General features: G+C 39.0%; 1 protein-coding gene across 8 annotated transcripts in view; it reads left to right on the forward strand.

The window, feature by feature from the left end:
• FRS2 (fibroblast growth factor receptor substrate 2) overlaps positions 1 to 21,900 on the forward strand; it is a 110,884-nt gene that overhangs the window by 43,333 nt on the left and 45,651 nt on the right. For 7 of the 8 annotated variants that reach the window (XM_017894066.1, XM_017894065.1, XM_017894071.1 and 4 more), the window contains 2 exons: positions 18,374 to 18,469; positions 19,514 to 19,556. The gene's annotated coding sequence lies outside the window, so the exon portion shown is untranslated. Of the gene's footprint in view, positions 1 to 695; positions 776 to 18,373; positions 18,470 to 19,513; positions 19,557 to 21,900 lie in introns of those variants that run through there. The other variant, XM_017894069.1, reaches the window with a different exon arrangement.

Raw genomic sequence — 21,900 nt, forward strand, 5'->3', positions numbered from 1 at the left:
CTAAAGGGATCATCATCTCTTCATCATTTCAGTAATAATAAAATCAAATGTTCCGGCTGAATGTAAGCACACTCTTTGACCCAGAATTCCATTGATAATGTTTTATAAATGGAATAAAAATGTATAGAAGTCTAGGTAGAAAGTGTTCATCAAAGTTAATTATAAAAGCAATAAAAATATATCAGTTTTAGTATATTCATTTTATTTCCCACAGTTTCAATTAGAAACGTGATATTATTTAATTAAAGTTTTGTTTTAAGAAAAACCGGAATTGGTGGATTTACATGGGGATGAATAGAGGATTGGGTCAGTCGTTGAATTCTATGATCCATTACAAGAGTGGTAAACTGCTCATATCCTTGTTAGGGCCCCCATGTCTTACTATATGTATGACTTTGGCTAGTTGGTTATTGAAAATTCTGTAAATCTCATTTCTTTCCTTCCATCTATAAAATGGGCGCAGTGTTACTAGTTATATTTGTTTTGAGGAGTAAATGAACAATGTATGTAACCTAAAAGTAAGAAATATCTCAGTAAGTATTTGCTGCTGTTATGGTTACTGTTTTTCTCTATACTCTTTATCTCCTTAATGAGTTTTCTCTGCAGCTTTTGTTCAGTCAGTCTCAGCTAGGGATGACAGTGTTCTCTTTGATCTGACAGCTTCCATTGCTTTGTAACAGGTTTCTGAAGGCTTTGCCAGACTCCACCTAGCTGTCACCTGTTACCTGTGTCTGCCAACTTTGAAGGAGGAGAAATAGCAGGACATGTGTCTTAGGTTTGCTTTCCTTGCTGTAAACCTTTTATCTCTTTATACACACCCTCCCTCCCTGTTCTCTTTTGGGTTTCATGTACTTTGTGTTCTTGCACCTTATTTTAATAGGAGTCTGTTAGCTTACCTCTTTTTGGTGGGGGAGGGGAATATTTTGGCTGTTACTGTTATTTCATAGCCTAAATTACTCTTTATAACAGGGTAGTTATTCAGAGCTAGCCTTAGGACCTTTTTAGCTCTGCTTCTTCTAGGCTTCTCATAAAATACAAATATAGCTAGTCTGTAAGACTTACTTGCACAAGCCTCATTTAAGAAAGAAGACCTAGATTTTGTGTGAACTTTTTCCTATTTTTCCCTTGATAGAAAGCTCACACTACATTTAGTATAAGAACCAAATGCAGAAGAACTTTTTCCTAAGGGATTATGGTATCTTTATAAGGTGGGTGGATTGTGACCAAAAAAAAAATTTTTTTTTTGTTAAATGGCATACACTTAAATTCATGGTGTTTAGGTATATGTCCTGAGGGCATGCAGTAAATAACAACTTATATATTGTAATTGATGGTTAAGAAATAGCCCTTGGTATATATGCAAAAATGATTTTACTTTATAACACATCCCGGACATTACCTAGAAATGAACTTACAGACACTGTAGAAAGTTTTTACTTTCCTTGATGACCTTTTCTGCACTTTTAGGTCTGGAGTATTTATGAATTATCATAAATCAGAACTTTATGTTAAAAAGAATACAAACAGTTGAAATCACTTGCTTTGGATTTAGTGTTTTTTTGGTATTTTAAGTTCAGGAATCAAGCCATATGGTATTCAGTTAACTTTATTTCAGTTACCTTTACTTTGAATGGCAAAATGAAGATGTCTTAATGACATCATTCAGCTAGGAATCAGAAGATAAGTTCCTTGGGTAAGTTGCTCAACTCTCAAGGTCTCAGCTACTTACAAGTTGTAATGTAGCTCTAATGCATGAGCATAAACCTTGAAATTCTGTGACTTCTACCCCCTGCCCCCCCAAATCTCTGGAAAAGTTTGGGTTTTTTTTTTTAACTTTTTAATACATTGGATGTACATTAACAACAATATACATTTCCAAATTCTTCTTTCTTTTTTCCTAAATTTTAATCTGAAAAGATTTGCTTTTTTAAACTTTTTTTTTTTAGGTTGGCAGTCAACAATCACCTTTTTTTTAAAAAAAGCTATGCTTGATTTTATTCACATATATGTGTGTGTGTGTGTGTGTGTGTGTGTGTGTGTGTATTTTATTCATTAAAACATAGTTTCAACCCCATATGGTAACTGGCTACTGAGACTAGGGAAACTAGTCCCCAAGCTTTAGTCTCGCCACAAACCTTGTATCAACATTTATACTGATGAGTAATAAAATTAACAGATTTGAGCTGTAACATTCTGAACACTGGAAAAAGCATTACTGCACTGTAAAATAGACCTGCAGAGAAATCTGGCAGAGGAGGAGGAGAATGCATTAGCCTATGACAATGAGGCACTGACTTACTGTGCACTATTTTAACAGAGAATTGAATAGTTTTGCTATTTAGACATTTTACTGAGTTATTTTTTAAAACAAAAGAGGAATATATATGGTTTTCTGATAATAAAAAATTTTTTTTTGACCTAAAAATGACCCTTGGGGGTGAGGCTCCTCAAGTGTAAAGCTCCTGCTGGGAAGAAAGCTGGTGGGAATACATAGGTTGGTTTTAGGCATGGTGGAATCATTTGTTACCTCAATGAAAGCTACTCCTTGGATAGAGTTGTTTTCTTGTGATACCATTTCTCCTTGACAGTGTTCCTTTGAAATAAATCTAAAACTGCCTAGATATTTCTTACTTTTAAATTAAGAAAATAATTATCCATAATTTATAAAATAAAATTCCAGGACTTCCCAGGATAAATCCATTGGTTAAAAGCAAACAGTACTTTTTGAGTTCCTTTGAAGAGATGGAAAATTTCTTTTTTTCTGTGTGGGTGAGGCAGGTGAGAATAGATTTCGCCCCTGCGTGATGTCAATCAGAATTTTGGTTAGTAAAACCAACTCAAATATGTTTTAAAAGGAAATTAAGTAGAGCTCAGTGGCTTATCAAATTGTTGTGAGGGTTAGAGAACCAGATTCAGGGCTAAGCAACCAGAAACAATGCCCCAAATCACATTGCACAATTCCCATGAGGATGCCAGTACCATCTAGAGACAGACGGATGGACGCCACAGCCTGTCCCAGCAGCACCTGGCTCTGGATGACTCTAAATGCTGCCACCTCTGCCCTAGACTTGACCTTGCTGAAACTGCTCCACCATTAGTGTGAGAACAAGCTCCTTCTGCTCTCTGCTTCTGCCCACTAGTTTGCTACTCTGGGATGCACATGTGTGTTTGACAAAACACGTATCCTAGATGTATGGGAGATGTGGGAAAGTGTTTAACCTTCTGCAATCATAAGATGGGTGGATTGCCAGGCGCAGTGGCTCATGCCTTTAATCCCAGCACTTTGGGAGGCTGAGGTGGGTGGATCACCCAAGGTCAGGGGTTCTAGACCAGCCTGGCCAACATGGCAAAACCCCATCTCTACTAAAAATACAAAAATTAGCCAAGCGTGTTGGCGTGTGGCTGTAATCCCAGCTGCCTAGGAGGCTGAGGCAGGAGAATCGCACCACTGCACTTCAGCCTGGGCAACAGAGTGGGACTCCATCTCAAAAAAACAAACAAACAAAAAATAAAAAAAAAGATAGGTGGAGTTCTCAAGAACTCCAAGATGTGGAACTAGTGTTTTACCTTCTGAAATCATATGGCAGGAGAAGTTCAAGCAGACAAAAAGAATAATAGTTGTTCACTGCACCTGATGTTTCAGATAGAATGTGAAGCCCTCAATATGTGCCACCATGCTAAATGTTTTACAAGAATTATCTGTGTCATCCTTGCAACAAACTTACTAGTTTCATTTTAGAAATTAAGAGATAGACCAAGAGCAAGTAACCTGCCCAAGATTGTACAGTTAGTTATAGCAGTGTTGGGATATAAATTCAGAGCTATGACTCCAAAGCCAGTGCTAACTACTTAATTAAATTAACTTTTAATGTTTTTTTCTGTCCTGATGTATTTAGCTCAATGATGTATTTATTCTGTAAATAAATCTATTAGATTGAACCTACTATGTTTATTAAGATTTCGTGTATGACGTTTATGTATTTAGGTAGTTTAAGGAAAGCTGAAAGTTTGTGGCTTTAATTTTTTTCTATTTTCAACTGATGATTAAATAATTTCTGATTTTTTTCCTCACTTTGTGACTATTTTTGTAATTCACTTTGCCTCAGACTACAATCTGATAAAATGCTTTGTTTCTGAATATCAGTGCTTAGAAATGAGTTACTGAGTGTGAGAGACAGGCTGACACGAAAGGAGAGGGAATATAGAGTGACTGAAACTGAGGGAGGAAGGGAGAAACATCCCTCGCTCTCTCTTTCTGTCTCTCACACACATACACACACCCACACCCACCCCTCAGAGGGAGAAACAAAGACAAATACATATGGAAGAGAGGGGATGCACACACATTACCCTGAAAGCAACAATTTTTAATCTTTTGTTCACTCTAATGGTAGGTTGAAAAGCAACTGTTTCCCTTTCTATATCAGGAGGAAAGTCAATTGAGGGTCTGTCTTTTTTTTAAAAAAGAAAGTTGAATCTGTGCTCTTCCCTAGAGTAAACAGTAAATCTTAAGCCTCGTCTACCAGTTTACATTTTATATTGGTTTATGTATTTTTTAGTTTGACCCCCCCGCCCCCCCCCCCACACTCCAAAGGTGTGATTATCTAGGGAGAAAATAAACCAAATTTAACCCGGGAAATATTCAACTTGGTTTGGGCAAGAGGAAATCGTAAAGACAAACTCCCATAGTTTCTATGATGTCAATTAAACTGGAGTATTTATTCGTAAACCACATCTCTTGTTAATTATTACTTTAGTACAAGTCTGTCCTACAGATTTTTCTATACTTCCAAAACAGTACTTCATAATAATGTTATTTTATTCACTTGTGCCTTTAGGACTAAATGGGCAGCTATATTTTTGTAAAAGTGGGTAGATTAAATGCCCTTCCACACACATGCTTTTGTAGACAGTCTGAATGTGGGCTGGAGATGTGCTTGATGTAAGGTTAAAATCCATGAAATTAAAAGTGATTTGTGTTCTGTTTAAATATTAAATTGTCAACATTGAGTATACTATACTTTTTGTCCTTATCTCCATCTGATCTTTCCTAGCATATAACTTTTAATGTGAGAACTGTTATTTCTTTATAATTTGTTTTGTTTTAATCCAGTACTAGCTGTATAAAATGGATTTTTTCATAAAAGCAATTGATGTATAATTCTTCTATTCTGCCACTTTAAGATTTATGCTTCTTATAGAAACTTTTTAGTGAATCAGTTTTCAAATGAGTGGTAGTCCATTTTTGAAAACAGAGTGTTGGCATATATAGGCTTAGCATCCCTAATCCAAAAATTTAAAATTTGAAATGCTCCAAAATTCAAAGCTTTTTGCGCACCAACATGATATTACAGTGAAAATTTCACATCTGACCTCATGTCATGGGCTCCAGTGAAAACACAGGCACACAACACACAGCTTATTCATCCTCCACAAAGAAAAAAAGACTCTCCCAGCCCTCACAGCTGTAGTTACCTTTTCTGTGTGCAGAATGATGATAGTACTAAACAACCACAGATTGTCCACATGGATGGCTGAGATAGCAACACCTTTGCTTTCTGATGGTTCAATGTATACAAACTTTGTTTCATGTGCAAAGTTATTTAAAATGATGTATAAAATTACCTTCAGGTTATGTGTATAAGGTATATATGAAATGTAAATGAATTTCATGTTTAGACTTGGATCTCATTCCCAAGATATCTCTTTATGTATATGCAGATATTCCAAAATCTGAAAAAGATCTGAAATTCGAAACGCTTCTGGTTTCAAGCATTTTGGATAAGGGATACTCAACCTGTACTTTTTTTTTTTTAATCTTTAGGGGCATTTGCCAGTGGTGAATCTAATAATCTAGATAAGAAATGGTGTGTGAGGCCAGAGCAGTGATCCACTGAGCCTAGACTGTCCTAAAGAGCCACACGAAGGAAACAGATTTCTTATTGGAATTCTGCCATTCCTAAAGGGCACATAGGCCATTTGTAATTTCCTTTAACTCAGAATTCATGCTTTTATTTAAATTCTTCAGCATTGCTGTCGTTCTGATTCATATATAATACCTGTATGTTAGACATGTATTAAGCTAAAATGTCCTATAGATTTGTTGGAATGTGTAATTCTGGGGGGAAAAACATTTATGTTGCGAACTTGACTTCTTTCCTTGCTCATAAGGTGCTTCATTTTCTTTACCTATAAAATATAAAATGATTTCACAGGTATTTCCCCTACTCTAAAATATGTTGTAACTCCAGCCTAGTTGATGAAGTAAAACCCTGTCTTAAAAAAAAAAAAAAAAAAAATTGTAGGCCAAGCGCGGTGTCTCATGCCTGTAATCCCAGCAGTTTGGGAGGCTGAGGCGGGCAGATCACCTGAGGTCTGGAGTTTGAGACCAGCCTGACCAACATGGAGAAACCACGTCTCTACTAAAAATACCAGAGTAGCCGGGTGTGGTGGTGCTTGCCTGTAATCCCAGCTACTTGGGAGACTGAGGTAGGAGAATCTCTTGAACCTGGGAGGCAGATCGTGCCATTGCACTCCAGCCTTGGCAACAAGAACAAAACTCCGTCTCAAAAAAAAAAAGTTGTAACTTTTTTATTGACTTCTGTTTTTGAAGTTATGGACTATTGCCTAGAAAATAAAGGGGCCAAGGTGTGTTTTATACAAATTGCATCCACTTCTGAGGAAGTTAATGGATGGGGTGACAGTCTCTGGGACCCACAGATATGAAGAGACCATCTTCAAGAAGAGGCTGTCAAATACTGAGGCCTTTTGGTATGCACGTAAGTCACTTCCCTGGGATTGTATAAAAGGCAAACCTGCTTTAATACCAAGCTGCTCTTCATAGTAAATGTTTTGTGTATTGCATTAAAATTCATGAAAAACAATAAAGTCACAGACTCTGATGACGTTTACATTTGTATGCATCTCTTATGCGTAATGTTGAAGACATAGAAGAAAACTCACTCTGAAAGTTTTTTTTTTTTTTAACTTTTAAGTTCAGGGATACATGTGCAAGTTTGTTATATTGGTAAACTTGTGTCACGGGGTTTGTTGTACAGATGATTTCATCATGCAAGTACTAAACCTAGTACCCAATAGTTATTTTTTTCTGCTCCTTCCCTCCTCCCACCCTCCACCTTCTGGTAGGCCACAGTGTCTGTTGTTTCCCTCTTTGTGTCCATGTGTACTCATCATTTAGCTCTCACTTATAAGCGAGAACATGGGGTATTTGCTTTTCTGTTCCTGTGTTAGTTTGCCTAGGATAATGGCCTCCAGCTCCACCTTTTGTTGCTGCAAAGAACATGATCTTGTTCTTTGTTATGACAGCTTAGTATTCCATGTTGTATATGTACCACATTTTCATTATCCAGTCTACCATTAAAGGGCATTTGGGTTGATTCTATGTCTTTGCTATTGTGAATAGTGTTGCAGTGATCATATATGTGCATATGTCTTTATGACAGAACGATTTATATTCCTTTGGGTGTATACCCGGTAATGGGATTGCTGGATTGAATGGTAGTTCTGTTTTTAGCTCTTTGAGGAATCACCACACTGCTTTCCACAATGGTTGAACTAATTTACACTCCCACCAACTGTATAGAAGCATTCCCTTTTTTCTGTAACCTTGCCAGCACGTTATTTCTTGACTTCTTAATAATAGTCATTCTGACTGGTGTGAGATGGTATCTTATTGTGGTTTTGATTTGCATTTTTCTAGTGATGAGTGATAATGAGCTTTTTTTCATATGCTTGTTGGCCACATTTATTTCTTCTTTTGAAATGTGTTTGTGTCCTTTGCCCACTTTTTAATGGGGTTGTTTTTCTCTTGAAAATTTGTTTCAGTTCCTTATAGATGCTGGATATCACAGCTTTGTCAGATGCATAGTTTGCAAATATTTTCTCTCATTCTGTAGGTTGTCTCTTTTCCTCTATTGTTAGGTATTTTATTTTTGTTTGTTTGTTTGCTGGGCAGAAGCCCTTTAATGTAATTAGATCCCGTATGTCAATTTTTACTTTTGTTGCAGTTGCTTTTGGCATCTTCATCATGAAATCTTTGCTAGTTCCTATGTCCAGAGTGGTATTACCTAGGTTGTCTTCCGGGGTTCTTATAGTTTGGGGTTTTACATTTAAATCTGTAATCCCTCGTGAGTTGATTTTTGTAGATAGTGTTGGAAAGGGATCCAGTTTCAGTCTCTGTGTATGGCTATCCAGTTATCCCAGCACCATTTGTTGATTAGGGAGTCCTTTTCCTATTGTTTGTTTTTGTCAAGTTTGTTGAAGAGCAGATGGTTGCAGTTGTGCGGCCATATTTTTTTGCTTTCTCTTCTGTTCCATTGGTCATACATGTATGCCGGTTTTTGTGCCAGTACCATGCTGTTTGGGTTACTGTAGCCCTCTGGTGTAATTTAAAGTCAGGTAGCATGATGGCTCCTGTTTTGTTCTTTTTTCTTAGGACACATTGGATATTTGGGCTTTTTTTGTGGTAGTGGTTCCGTATGAATTAAAAAAATTTTTTTCTAGTTCCGTAAAGAATGTCATTGGTAGTTTATAAATTGCTTTGGGCAGTGTGGCCATTTTAACGATATTGATTCCTCCTATCCATGAGCATGGAATGTTTTCCCATTTGTTTGTGTCATCTCTGATTTCTTTGAGCAGTATTTTGTAATTCTTGTTGTAGAGCTCTTTTACCCTCCTGGTTAGCTGTATTCCTAGTTTTTTTTTTTTTTTTTTTTTTTTTTTTTTTTTTTTTTTTTGGTGGCAATTGTGAATAGGATTGTGTTCCTGATTTGGCTCTTAGCATGGCTGTTGTTGGTGTATAGGAATGCTAGTGATTTTAGTACAGCTATTTTGTATCCTGAAACTGTTGAAGTTGTTTATCAGATCTAGGAGCTTTTGGGCTGAGACTGTAGACTTTTCTAGATATAGAATCATGTTGTCTACAAACAAGGATAGTTTGACTTCCTCACCTCCTATTTGAATGCTCTTTATTTCTTTCTCTTGCCCAATTGCTCTGGCCAGGACTTCCAATACTATGTTTTTTTTTTTTTTGAGACGAAGTCTCGCTCTGCCGCCCAGGCTGGAGTGCAGTGGCCGGATCTCAGCTCACTGCAAGCTCCGCCTCTGGGTTCACGCCATTCTCCTGCCTCAGCCTCCCACGTAGCTGGGACTACAGGAGCCCGCCACATCGCCCGGCTAGTTTTTTGTATTTTTTAGTAGAGACGGGGTTTCACCGTGTTAGCCAGGATGGTCTCGATCTCCTGACCTCGTGATCCGCCCGTCTTGGCCTCCCAAAGTGCTGGGATTACAGGCTCGAGCCACCGCACCCGGCCCCAATACTATGTTGAATAGACGTGGTGACAGAGGGCATCCTTATTTTGTGCTGGTTTTTAAGAGGAATGCTTCCAGCTTTTGCCCATTCAGCATGATGTTGGCTGTGGGTTTGTCATAGATAGCTCTTACTATTTTGAAGTATGTTCCTTCAGTACCTAGTTTGTTGAGAGTTTTTAATGTGAAGGGTGTTGAATTTTATTGAGAGCCTTTTCTGCATCTATTGAATTGATCATGTGGTTTTTGTCTTTAGTTCTGTTTACATGATGAATCACATTTATTAATTTATGTGTGTTGAACCAAACTTGCATCCCAGGGATAAAGCCTACTTGACTGTAGTGGATTCACTTTTTGGTGTGCTGCTGGATTTGGCTTGCTAGTATTTTGTTGAGGATTTTTGCATCTATGTTTATCAAGGATATTGGCCTGAAGTTTCCTTTTGTGTGTGTGTGTGTGTCTGCCAGGTTTTGATAGCAGGATGATGCTCACCTCATAGAATGAGTTAAGGGGAGTCCCTCCTCCTCAGTTTTTTTTGGAATAGTTTCAGTACAGATGGTACCAGCCCTTCTCTTACTCATTTCTTCTAGATTTTCTAGTTTGTGTGCATGGAGGTGTTCATAGTAGTCTCTGATGGTTATTTGTATATCTGTGGGGTCAGTGGTAACATTGTCTTTGTCATTTCTCATTGTGTTTATTTGTATCTTTTCTCTTCTTTTATTAGTCTAGCTAACAGTCTATTAATTTTTTTCAAAAAACCAACTCCTGGGTTTGTTGATCTTTTGAATGGTTTCTTGTGTCTCAGTCTATTTTGGTTCAGCTCTGATTTTGGTTATTTCTTGTCTTCTGCTAGCTTTGGAGTTGGTTTGCTCTTGCTTCTCTAGTTCTTTTTGTTGTAATTTTAGGTTGTTTAAGGTCTTTCTGACTTTTTTATGTGAGCCTTTTGTGCTATAAATTTCCCTCTTCATGCCACCTTAGCTATGTCTGAGATTCTGGCTGTATCTTTGTCCTAATTAGTTTCAAATAATTTCTTGACTTCTGCTTTAATTTTCATTGTTTACCCAAAAGTTATTAAGGAGTGGGTTAATTTCCATGTAATTAAGGTTTTGAGCAATTTTCTTCGTCTTGAGTTCTATTTTTATTATGCTGTGGTGCAAAAAGGTGGTTGGTATGATTTTGGTTCTTTCACATTTGCTGAGGATTGTTTATGTTCAATTGTGTAGTTGATTTTAGAGTATGTGCCGTGTGGCTATAAGAAGAATGTATATTCTGTTGTTTTGGGGTGGAGAGTTCTGTAGATGCGTATCAGGTTCATTTGGTCCGGTGTTGAGTTCAGGTCCTGAATATCTTTGTTAATATTCCTCCTCAAAGATCTGTCTAATACTGTCAGTGGAGTGTTAAAGCTTCATACTTATATTGCATGGGAGTCCAAGTCTTTTTGAAGATCTCTTAAGAACTTGCTTTATGAGTCTGGGTGCTCCTGTTTTGGGTGTATATGTATTTAGGATAGTTAGGTATTCTTGTTGAATTGAACCTTTTACCATTATATAATACCCTTGTCTTTTTTGATCTTTGTTGGTTTGAGGTTTGTTTTGTCTGAAATTAGGATTGCAACCCCTGCTTTTTCTGTTTTCCATTTCCCTGGTAGATTTTTCTCCACTCCTTTATTTTGAGTCCATGGGTGTCACTGCATGTGAGATGGGTCTCTTGAGGACAGCATACCATTGAGTCTTGCTGCCTTATCCAGTTTGCCACTCTGAGCCTTTTAATTGGAGTAATTAGCCTATTAACATTGCAGGTTAGTATTGATAGTGTGATTTTGATCCTGTCATCATGATGTTAACTTGTTATGCTGACTTGTTTGTATGGTTGCTCTGTAGTGTCACTGGTCTATGTACTTCAGTTTGTTTTTGTAGTGACTGGTAAGGGTCTTTCCTTTCCATATTTAGTACTTCTTTCAGCAGCTCTTGTAAAGCAGGTCTGGTGGTAACAAATTCCTTCAGCATTTGTTTGTCTGAAAAGGATCTTATTTCTCCTTCATTTATGAAGCTTGGTTTGGCCAGATATTAAATTCCAGTGCTCCAGTAACTCTGGTCACCACACTCCAATGGGCAAGTGCCAGCCAAAGCACTTCATAGGGTGGTAGCAGCAGGCTTGGTCCTTGTACTCGTTTGCACGTGCCAACAGCAATGGCAGTGTGGACACGTGGGCTGTGGCAGGGTGCTAGCCAGTGCCAGGGTGCCAGCCTCCATGCAGGCATTTGCAGCAGCCGGGTGGCATCATGGCTAGAGGAGGGCAGGGGGTCCCTGCAAGTAATGGAATGGGGCACTGATGGGGTAGCCTGCTGTTCTCCATGCTTGGTTTTGGGCAGGCAGCAGTGTCGGCGGCAGGGGCTGGTGGTCTCATTGCTGCCAGTGCTCCTGTGACAGTGGTGGTATGGTGGGGAATAGGGAGTAGGGGTGCACTCATGTTGGCAGCAGAGGCATGGCAGGGTGCAGATGCCCTGGCTGGGAAGGGAAGGCAAGATTCCTGATGGCACGCACATGCTGGCAAAGTGATGTGAGGGGTTGCTGTGGGCTAGTGCTTGTAGGCGAAGCAGCACAGGGGAGGCCACAGTTGGGGGAGGGCACAGGCAGCCTGGTATGTGTCTGTGAGGCAGCTCTGCTAGAGCACTCTGCCAGTCAGGCATGGCCTGCCAGTGCAGGAGCTGTGATGCAGCCCCCAGGTAGGGGGTTGCACTGCATGCAGGTGTGGCCAGGTTGGGACCCTGGGAGAGGCCAGCTGACTGAAGCATGTTCAGGTCAAACTGGCCCTGTTTCGTGGACAAGACCAGCTCTGCAGAGTTCAGATCTGAGAGTTCCCCTAGGGCTAAAATCTCCTATGGGAGCATGTCAATTCTGGGGGAATGGGCATCCCTGACCATGTTCTACTACAGAGACTCCAGCACCAAACCCTCTAGACTTGGCACAGTCTGGAGTTCCGCTGCTACCACTTCTGAATAGCAGTGCCTGCCAACTCTAGTGTCCATGGTGGTGGAGGGGTCTCTTCCTGCTGGGATTCCAGAGGTGAATCCTGCCTGGTGAGAGCAGGTTGCTCCTTGCCTGTCAACTCACCACTTCTGCAGGAATCAGTGGGAACCAGGAACTAGTCTTGGTGCCTGGTAGCCCTGTGTAGGGTTCTCAGCTTCCTCCCTCTTCACCTGTGCTCTGTATCTTTCTTCCTTCTGGTCTTAATGCCGTCCCTCTGAAGGTTTGCTAGGAGTGCATGAGTCTTCCTGATATCCCGGTCCCTTGGTGGGAGTTTCTCCTGGCTTCATGTAGTCAGCCATCTTGGAGAGTCCTCCACTCTGGAAGTTTTTACCTTGGTGCTCTAAATCGAATCGCAATGTTAAGATATCATATTGTTTTTTACTTAAAAAAATGCATTTTGTGTCATGGCCTAGAATGTGTGTAGCATGTTTTTATACAAGCCACAAGTATTTAAATATGCATTATTCATACTATGTGTGAGTATTCAAGAGGAAGGAAGGAAAGGAGATAAAGATGAGACAAACACTGACTATAGAGAGACTGTGTGTATATGATAAAGTTTCAAGAAACAATACATATGTGTATGCTCTGTGATCTGTATTTCCTTAAAATACAAAACAAAACAAGCAAATGCCACAGGTGATAACCCCCAACATAGATTTCAAAACCATACAGACCATCCCATTATCTTTGTATGTTCCTAATTCTACGTCTGCACACACAGTCTTTGTTACTGAGAAAGGAACACTAAAATCCCAAGGCTTAAAAAAATAAAGTTGTATTGTTTGTAATTGGTATCTTGAAAACGCATGTCATCTCTTCCCTCTCCTTCATCTTTATTAACCATCAGTGCAATGGAGACTGTGAGGGAGATTTTTTTTTAACACCATAAACTCAACTAAGTGGTATGTGTTTTTTTAAAAGAATGTTGTTTTTTGCTGATAATCCCCAGATCACAAAGATTTAGAATACTAGCATATGTATTTAGTCCTTTGGGAAACTTTATTTATTTTGATTTTAATTTTATTTTTTGAGATGGAGTTTCGCTCTTGTTGCTCAGTCTAGAGTGCAGTGGTGTAATCCTGACTCACTGCAACTTCCACCCCCTGGGTTCAAGCGATTCTCCTGCCTCAGCCTCCCAAGTAGCTAGGATTACAGGCATGCACCACCACACCTGGCTAATTTTGTAGTTTTAGTAGGGATGGGGTTTCACCATGTTTGTCAGCTGGTCTCCAACTCCTGACCTCAGGTGATCTGCTGACCTCAGCCTCCCAAAGTGGTGGGATTACAGGTGTGAGCCATGGCGCCTGGCCCATCCTTTGGGAAACTTTAAATTGATCAATCTGTTTCTCTGTGTAAATCAGTAAGTTGCATTGATGTTTACATGGCATGTTTTTTAATCATGGGGATAGTTCTAAGTAATTTTCACTTTTTCCAAATAACTTAGGACCTTAGTATAAAAACGCTACATTTCCTGGGTAATGTGTCCTGATAAGGAGTTACCTTGATTTTCAGTTTTAAATACAGTGGGTATATTGCTTCTGCTGTGTGATAGGCAGTAGTTGAATCTAATAATAACCAATTACGCTTACGATTCAGAAAGAAAATATTCCTACGCAATATTTTCTCATTAATGACACTTACAAAATCAGATTCTATTGAGTATGAAGAACTAAAGCCAATTGGTGTTATCTGATAATGTCAAGAATGTGTTCCATATGAGAGGATTTTTCAGAAAAAGAAAATTAGGAAAATTAATAAAACTAATAATTTTATTATAAATTCTAAAAATTACTTTAAAGATAATTTAACAGATACGTGTGTGTGTGTGTGTAGATATAGATGAGAGAGAAAAATATTTCAGATGCTCAGAAAAGTGTAGAAACTTTTTTTTTTGAGACAGAGTCTCCGTCGCCCAGGCTGGAGTGTGGTGGCGTCTCGGCTTACTGCAACCTCTGCCTCCCAGGTTCAAGCCACTCTCCTGCCTCAGCCTTCTGAATAGTTGGAACTACAGGCGCGTGCCACCATGCCCGGCTAATTTTTTGTATTTTTAGTAGAGACAGGGTTTCACCATGTTATCCAGGATGGTCTCGATCTCCTGACCTCGTGATCCGCCCGCCTCGGCCTCCCAAATTGTTGGGATTACAGGCGTGAGCCACCGCGTCTGGCCAGTGCAGAAACTTTTGATAAACACCTGTGTGGCCACCCTGTCAAACCCTGACATTTTTTCCCTGACTTTTCTAAGTGTATGGAATAACAGTCAGTCATTTAAAAGTGACTTGAAAACCAATTATTGTGCTGTGCTCTGGCCAGCTTATTTTTACTCAATTCTTTTAGACCCAAGCGTGGCACATTCTTTGGATTCACCCCTTAATGCCCTTAATAATCCCCTAATGCCACAGGTTTACTCTTAATGTATAGCAGTGAATCTTTCTTCGTTTGTCCTCCTGTCTGAAGCAAGAATGGAGCAAAGTTTCTTTTTAAATGATTTTTTTTTCTTTTTTTGAAGAGACAAGGTCTAGGTACATCGTCCAAGCTGGACTCTAACTCTTGGACTCAAAGAATCCTCCTGCCTCAGCCTCCCAAGTAACTGAGATTCTTGTTGCGAGTCACCATGCCTGGCTTTGAACAAATTTTTTACATAAATAGCCTGGATTTACCTGTTATTCCTATGGTACAAATAAGGGATTTGTCATTAATAACTGTATTCCAGGTTACTACAGATTATCATAGTGAACAAGACAAACTGGGATTTGGAATCCTGAGGCTATCTCTGATTTAGACAAGTTAGGTAACCACCGTGTGCTTTAACTTTTTTGATTGAGAAATTCTGATAATTAACTAATGTATATATATGGCACATAGAAGTTGCTCAATGAAAGTTTTTAATATTACTAGCCTTCTTTCAAGTGGTTGAACTTGCTAAAAGTCTGATTTCTAAATGAGTGGGAGCATTTCGGTACAAAAATATTCAAGGATTCTCTCCAACTTTCCAAACAAAGCAGATTTGAACATTAAATTTCATCATCCAACTGTTGGAACCCCTGCTAATTGTTTTCATTGTACTCTTGGTTTATTTTTATACCTAAGGTCTGATAGGCACATAACAAATGCTTTATGTACCTTAAAGTAAGTGAAAATAGATTGTTCAGATGAAAGGTATGTGGATAAGTCAGTTTTGCAGCAATTCTAGAGAACTCTTGCCAGAACTGTATCTTTGTTTAATGTGATCACTGAGTTAAATGTGATCACTGAGTCAGACTTGCTGTTTTCTCTGTCCCCTGGCTATCTCTCTTAAGACCCTGAAGTTTGCCAGCCATAGAATATTTAAAAGGCAGAGGAGGGCTTAGTCTAGGGGGAGTTTGTTTATTTAAAGAAAAAATAATTAAGTTTAAACATCCTACCATGTCATAGCTAGTTTAGTCATGTTACGAGTTAGTGAGTTCTTTTGATTCTTTCCTGGTGGTCTTGATACCTACAGGTAACAGACAAATTTGAAGCAGTTAAACTTCCTGAGATTACTTGGAACCTTAAAATGTAATCCCAAACAGAAATCCCTAACGAAGTGGGAGAAAAGGGAATGCCATTTATTTTGCTGGTTTCTGGTTTTTAATGGGACTCTTTTAATTCAAATCTTCTACCACTGTATTCTAGAGTTATGGTACAGATGATTTAAAAACAAAACAACCGTTGAAAAACACCACACTGTGATAGATACATCTTCATTATTTCTTTGAAGTCAGGAACGTAAGAATCTTTTAAAAGGACCAGTGTAGCTCTACAGATGTTTAGACACAGAGAAAGATCTAAAAATTGATGATGTTATGTTTGAAGATTACCATCTCCCAAATTTATAATTTACTATTCCTTACAAATTCTTTGCCAGATAAGGAAAACTAAGACAGCTATTTTGGGCTTGCCCGGGACACTGGGGTAGATTTCTTTGATGAGATGACTTATAAAAACAAAGTCCTAAAGGAAGAGGAGAAATAAGCGAGACAGAGAGAGAGAAAGAGAGAGAGAGAGAGAGAGATTGATTTGTTGTTACTGGCAGAGGGAAAAAAAGTCCTGAGACCCTGAAGTGAGAAGATGCTTGATAAGTTTAAGGAAAGGAAAGAGGCTGGTATGGCTTGAATGGGGTGAATAAGGGAGAGAGTGGTAGATGAGGTCAGAGAGATGGGGTGGGGGATAGCAGATCATGGTCTTTATGGGCCTTTGTAAGGACTTTGACTTTTAGACTACTGAGCTGGACTCAATTGGAGGATTTGATTCGAAGAATGACATGATCTGACTTTCTTTTGAAAATGGCTAATCTCACTGACTTGTTGAGGTGGGCAAGAGAGAGGCTGGGAGATCAGACAGGGAACTATTATACTAATGTGTATGCAAAATATTGTGACTTGGACCATGGTACTAAGAGTGGAAGTGATAATAATATGAATATCTTTTGAAACTGGAGCTCCTAGGATGAACACTACATGGGTAGTGACATTTTAAAATACTAGAAGGTAAGCTGGGCATGGTGGCTCATGCCTGTAATCCCAGCACTTAGGGAAGCAGAGGCAGGTGGATCACTTGAAGCCAGAAGTTCGAGACCAGCCTGGTCAGCAAGGTGAAACCTCATCTCTACTAAAAATACAAAAATTAGCCAGACGTGGTGGCATGTGCCTGTAATCCCATCTACCTGGGAGGCTAAGACAGGAGAATTGCTTGAACCCAGGAGGCGGAGGTTGCAGTGAGCCAAGATTGCATCACCACACTCCAGCCTAGGTAACAGAGCAAGACCCTGTCTGAAAAATAAGTAAATAAATAAATAAATAAATAGTACTGGAAAGTTAAATATTTTATCAATTTAAGTTTAAAAAATTCATCAGTTTATTAATCATTTCAGTAAATCCTTGTGAATGCTTATAGCATGGAATTCATTGTTTTAGGTGCTTGAAAAATACCAGTAGGCTGGGTGTGGCAGCTCACGCCTGTAATTCCAGCACTTTGGGAGGCCGAGGCAGGCGGATCACCTGAGGTCAGGAGTTCAAGACCAGCCTGGCCAACATGGTGAATCCCTGTCTCTACTAAAAATACAAAAATTAGCCAGACGTGGTGGAGTGTGCCTGTAGTCCCAACTGCTTGGCAGGCGGTTGGATTGCTTGAACCTGGGAGGCGGAGGTTGCAGTGAGCTGCGATCTCGTCACTGCACTCCAGCTTAAGCAACAGAGTGAGACTCTGTCTCAAAAAGAAAAAAAAAAAAACCAGTAAATAAAACCAAGAAAACCCCTTCTGTGGTTTGCGTTCTAGTTATAGGGGAAAGTTGACAATAAAAATAATAATCACTTATAACAATTAATGATAATAATTGTTTATAATAAATAAGCAATTTGTTGTGTTCAGAATGTACTATATTAGGGCTCCCATATATTTCTTTTTTTTTTTCTTTTTGCAGTCTGTAAATGGCACTTAGGAGTTGCAAGGTCCTACTGGGTGACAGGAATTGAGGATTGAAGAGTTCTGTTCCTGTGGGACAAATAGCCAGTTTTCTATCACCCCCCGCCCCCCAGTCTCAGCCCTGTTAATAATGTCTTTTATGAGAAGATTGCTCAATAAGTGCTTTGAGGCTGGGCATGGTGGCTCACACCTGTAATCCCAGCACTTTGGAAGGCTGAGGCAGGAGGATTGCTTGAGTGCAGGAGTTCAAGACTAGCCTGGGCAATGTAGTGAGACCCTGTCTCTGCAAATAATAATTTAAAAAATTGGCTGGGCATGTGGCATGCACCTGTGGTCCCAGCTACTCAGAAGGTTGAGGTGGGAGGATCGCCTGAGCCCAGGAGATTGAGGCTGCAGTGAGGCGTGATGGTGCCTCTGCACTTCAGCCTGAGCAACAGAATAAGACCCTATCTCAAAGGGGAAAAAAATGCTTTGAAAGTTCTTTATAGTCACTACAATTTAGATAATTGTCCTTAAAGAGTTTTGTTATAATATATTCAAGAGTAGCATTCTTATTAACTTAACCTATATTTCAGAAATGACCATTAAGAAGTAGATGCCCAGATGCAAAAGTGATGAAACAGTCCATTTGTCATAAAGTAAGATGCAGCTGTGGCGTGTCAACCAGCTTGGTAAGTGTGGCCAAATCTTTTTTTTTTTTAACTTTATAATTATCTACTTTGAAAATCGTTTAATTAAAAAATATGGTAGACAGGCTGGGCATGCTTGCTCATATCTGTAATCCCAACACTTTGGGAGGCTGAAGCAGGTGGATCGCCAGAGGTCAGGAATTCAAGACCAGCCTGGCCTACCTGGTGAAACCCTGTCTCTACTAAAAATATAAAAATTAGCCAGGGATATTGGCAGGTGCCTGTAATTTCAGCTACTTGGGAGGCTGAGGCACGAGAATGGAGGTGGAGGATGCAGTGAGCTGAGACTGCGCCACTGCACTCCGGCCTGGGCAACAGAGTGAGACTCTGTTTCAAAAAAAAGAAAAAAAAAAAAAGGTAGACATTAAAGTTACCTTGTATTTTTGGTTTTACTTTGTAGTACAGATTCTACCATACAGCTCTAAGAAGTGTATGTCTGTGGTGTATCTTACAACATAATTTTGATCGTTACGCTTCTTGCATATTTTTAAAAATTAAATTTATTTAGTATGTTTCTTCCTAGGATTAAAAATATACCCTTCAGTATGGGGTTTCTTATTGGAGTGGTGAAAATATTCTGGAATTAGATGATGTGGTCATGGTTACAAAACTTTGTGAATATGTTAAAAAAAACACTGTTCAAAGAAATGCTTTTTACCTTATGTGAATTACACCTAAAAAAAAAAAAAAAAGTACCCTTCAAAACATCAGGTCTTAGAAAGAGGAAAGCGTATTTGACTTAACAGCTGTTTTAGAATATAAAAATTGCCACATATCATCAGGTACCTAGCAAAATGACTTGATATTTAGCAAATAGAATAAGTATTTTTGTAATAAAAGTAATAAATTTTATGTTTTTTTAATAACACTTTTGTTATTAGAGACCAACTGTCTCTCAGGCTTTCATAATATCAAATGTCATAGCATAATATTCTGAATGTACTATGTTAGCATTTTGTTAAGTTTTCATTTTTAATAGACCGTCTTGAAACTGACATTTCAACTTTCTACCTGAAATTTTTTTAGGAACAAAATTGTATCTGTTTTTCTCAGAAGAGAATTCCGCAAGGTAAGAAATTGTAAATATAGTAATAAAATCAATATAGTTGAGTAAGGCTTAATTGCTCTTGATTTTTAAAAATTTGCTTCCATGTATTTATTTGATACCTTTTCTTTATCATAGAATTCTCACTAATTTATTAGCTACTGTTTTACTGTGTCAGAATTTTAGTCCCTTTCTCCAATTTCTTTAATTTTGAGTCTTTTGTATGGCATAGTAATTTTATTATTCTTACTTTGATATGTTACCACACTTCATAAATAGAATAGATAGTATTCTCATTTTACAAATGAGGAAACCAGTATTAGGATTGGCTTTAGGTTCTTTTACTAATCTTATACTGCCACCCAGCTGATACTTTCCTGTATAAAGGTGTAATTACTAGGATAGTCTTAACTTGAAAGAAGTGCTTTCTAACCAGGAAGAACCTCATAGCCTGAGAAGTTTAAAAAATATGCATATACAGACAAAAATATAAGCAATGAATACTGTAGGCCATAGTCAAAGGAACATTTATAATATGGATTTGGTCTACCTCTGTTATATAGAAAAGTATTTCAGGGCCGGGCGCGGTGGCTCAAGCCTGTAATCCCAGCACTTTGGGAGGCCGAGACGGGCGGATCACAAGGTCAGAAGATCGAGACCATCCTGGCTAATCCGGTGAAACCCCGTCTCTACTAAAAAATATTAAAAAAAAACAAAACTAGCCTGGCGACCGGTGGCGGGCGCCTGTAGTCCCAGCTACTCGGGAGCTGAGGCAGGAGAATGGGCGTAACCCGGGAAGGCGGAGCTTGCAGTGAGCTGAGATCCGGCACTGCACTCCAGCCTGGGACAGAGCAAGACTCCGTCTCCAAAAAAAAAAAAAAAGAAAAGAAAAGTATATTCATAAGATTCAATTTAGAATAATGCCATAAATTTAAGTTGGCTAGGTTTTTTTTTGTTTTGATTTTTGTTTTTTTTTGAGATGGCATTTTGCTCTTGTTGCCCAGGCTGGAGTGCAGTGGCGCGATCTCGGCTCACCACAGCCTCTGCCTCCTGGTTTCAAATGATTTTTCTGCCTTAGCCTCCTGAGTAGCTGGGATTACAGGCATGCACCACCATGCCTGGCTAGTTTTGTATTTTTGGTAGAGACAGGGTTTCTCCAGTTTGGTCAGGCTGTTCTCGAACTCCCAGCCTCAGGTGTTCTGCCTGCCTTGGCCTCCCAAAGTGCTGGGATTACAGGTGTGAGCCACTGCGCCTGGCTGTATTTCTAGTTTTGAGCATGCCTGTTTACTTAAAGGTTATATGTCTAGTTTTGATGGGTGGGAAATTAGAATTTCATCGAGGGGATGAAATGAGCAATTTGATCTTGTATTTTTCAGAATATAGTAATCCCCTCCCCACCAAATTATTTGTTTGTAGTGTGAAAATCAGGTATACTGGATTATAAACCAGTATCTTCTGTCCCAAAAGGCTTAATTTGATTCAGACCCTGCTTTACTGTTAGAGGCAGAGATTTAGATTGTTTTTGAGTAATCCAGTCCTATTCTGGGTCACTTTAGGTCTGAAGGGTCTTCGGATAATAGTAGTAACCACTTGGCTTACACCTAGCTTACATTTAAGCCTGTGGAAAGACTGTGAGAGATTTCACATGTAGGTGGTGGAATACGGAAATGCAGATTGATAGTCTACTTGAAGTTATGGGACTTTGAAGTTTAGCAGTGTTTTTGTTGTTCAAAAATAGACTATGATATTAAAAGATGTGGGTCTTCTGACCCTGATTTCTTATTGTGTATTAGGACTTGAGGTGTTACAGTTCATTTTAACTGAGGTTGAACGTAATACACAACAATGTGGATCGTTTTATAAAAGAACAGTTATTTTAGATACCTTTTTGTTTCGTGTTCCACTCTTAGAGTTCCTTATTAGCTGGCTTGATTTTATTTTTTCAGCTACGTGCTTTTAGATTGAAAAACAAAAAAACAAAATTCAGAGTAGGTTGAAATTCAACACAAATTGCTGCCACGTAACAAAAGTGCTGATCAAGTTAAATCAACCCCTGTAATGTGTATTGAAAGGAAAACCTCTCCTCTCTCCCCCAATTTGAAGAACAAGCATTTTCCCTGCCAAGAAGTACTGACTTTAAATGGACCAGCTGTCCATATTAGGAGTACAGGGTTGCTAAGGTGACCATGGCTGTTTGGAGAAGAATGCAGCTGAGAGGGCAAGTTCTCGATGTGTGAGCTGAGGGAAGGAATGTGGTGTGATTGTGCATCATTCCTTCTAATCACATGCTCACAAAGTGCTGTGTGGGCAGCATGTAGAAACTACAAGTCTGAGTGCCGGAGCTTGTGTGTGGTTAAAATCATTTTGT

This window comes from Rhinopithecus bieti, unplaced genomic scaffold, assembly GCF_001698545.2.
Source record: "Rhinopithecus bieti isolate Rb0 unplaced genomic scaffold, ASM169854v2 scaffold_25288, whole genome shotgun sequence".
In the NCBI taxonomy this organism is placed as follows: domain Eukaryota; kingdom Metazoa; phylum Chordata; class Mammalia; order Primates; family Cercopithecidae; genus Rhinopithecus; species Rhinopithecus bieti.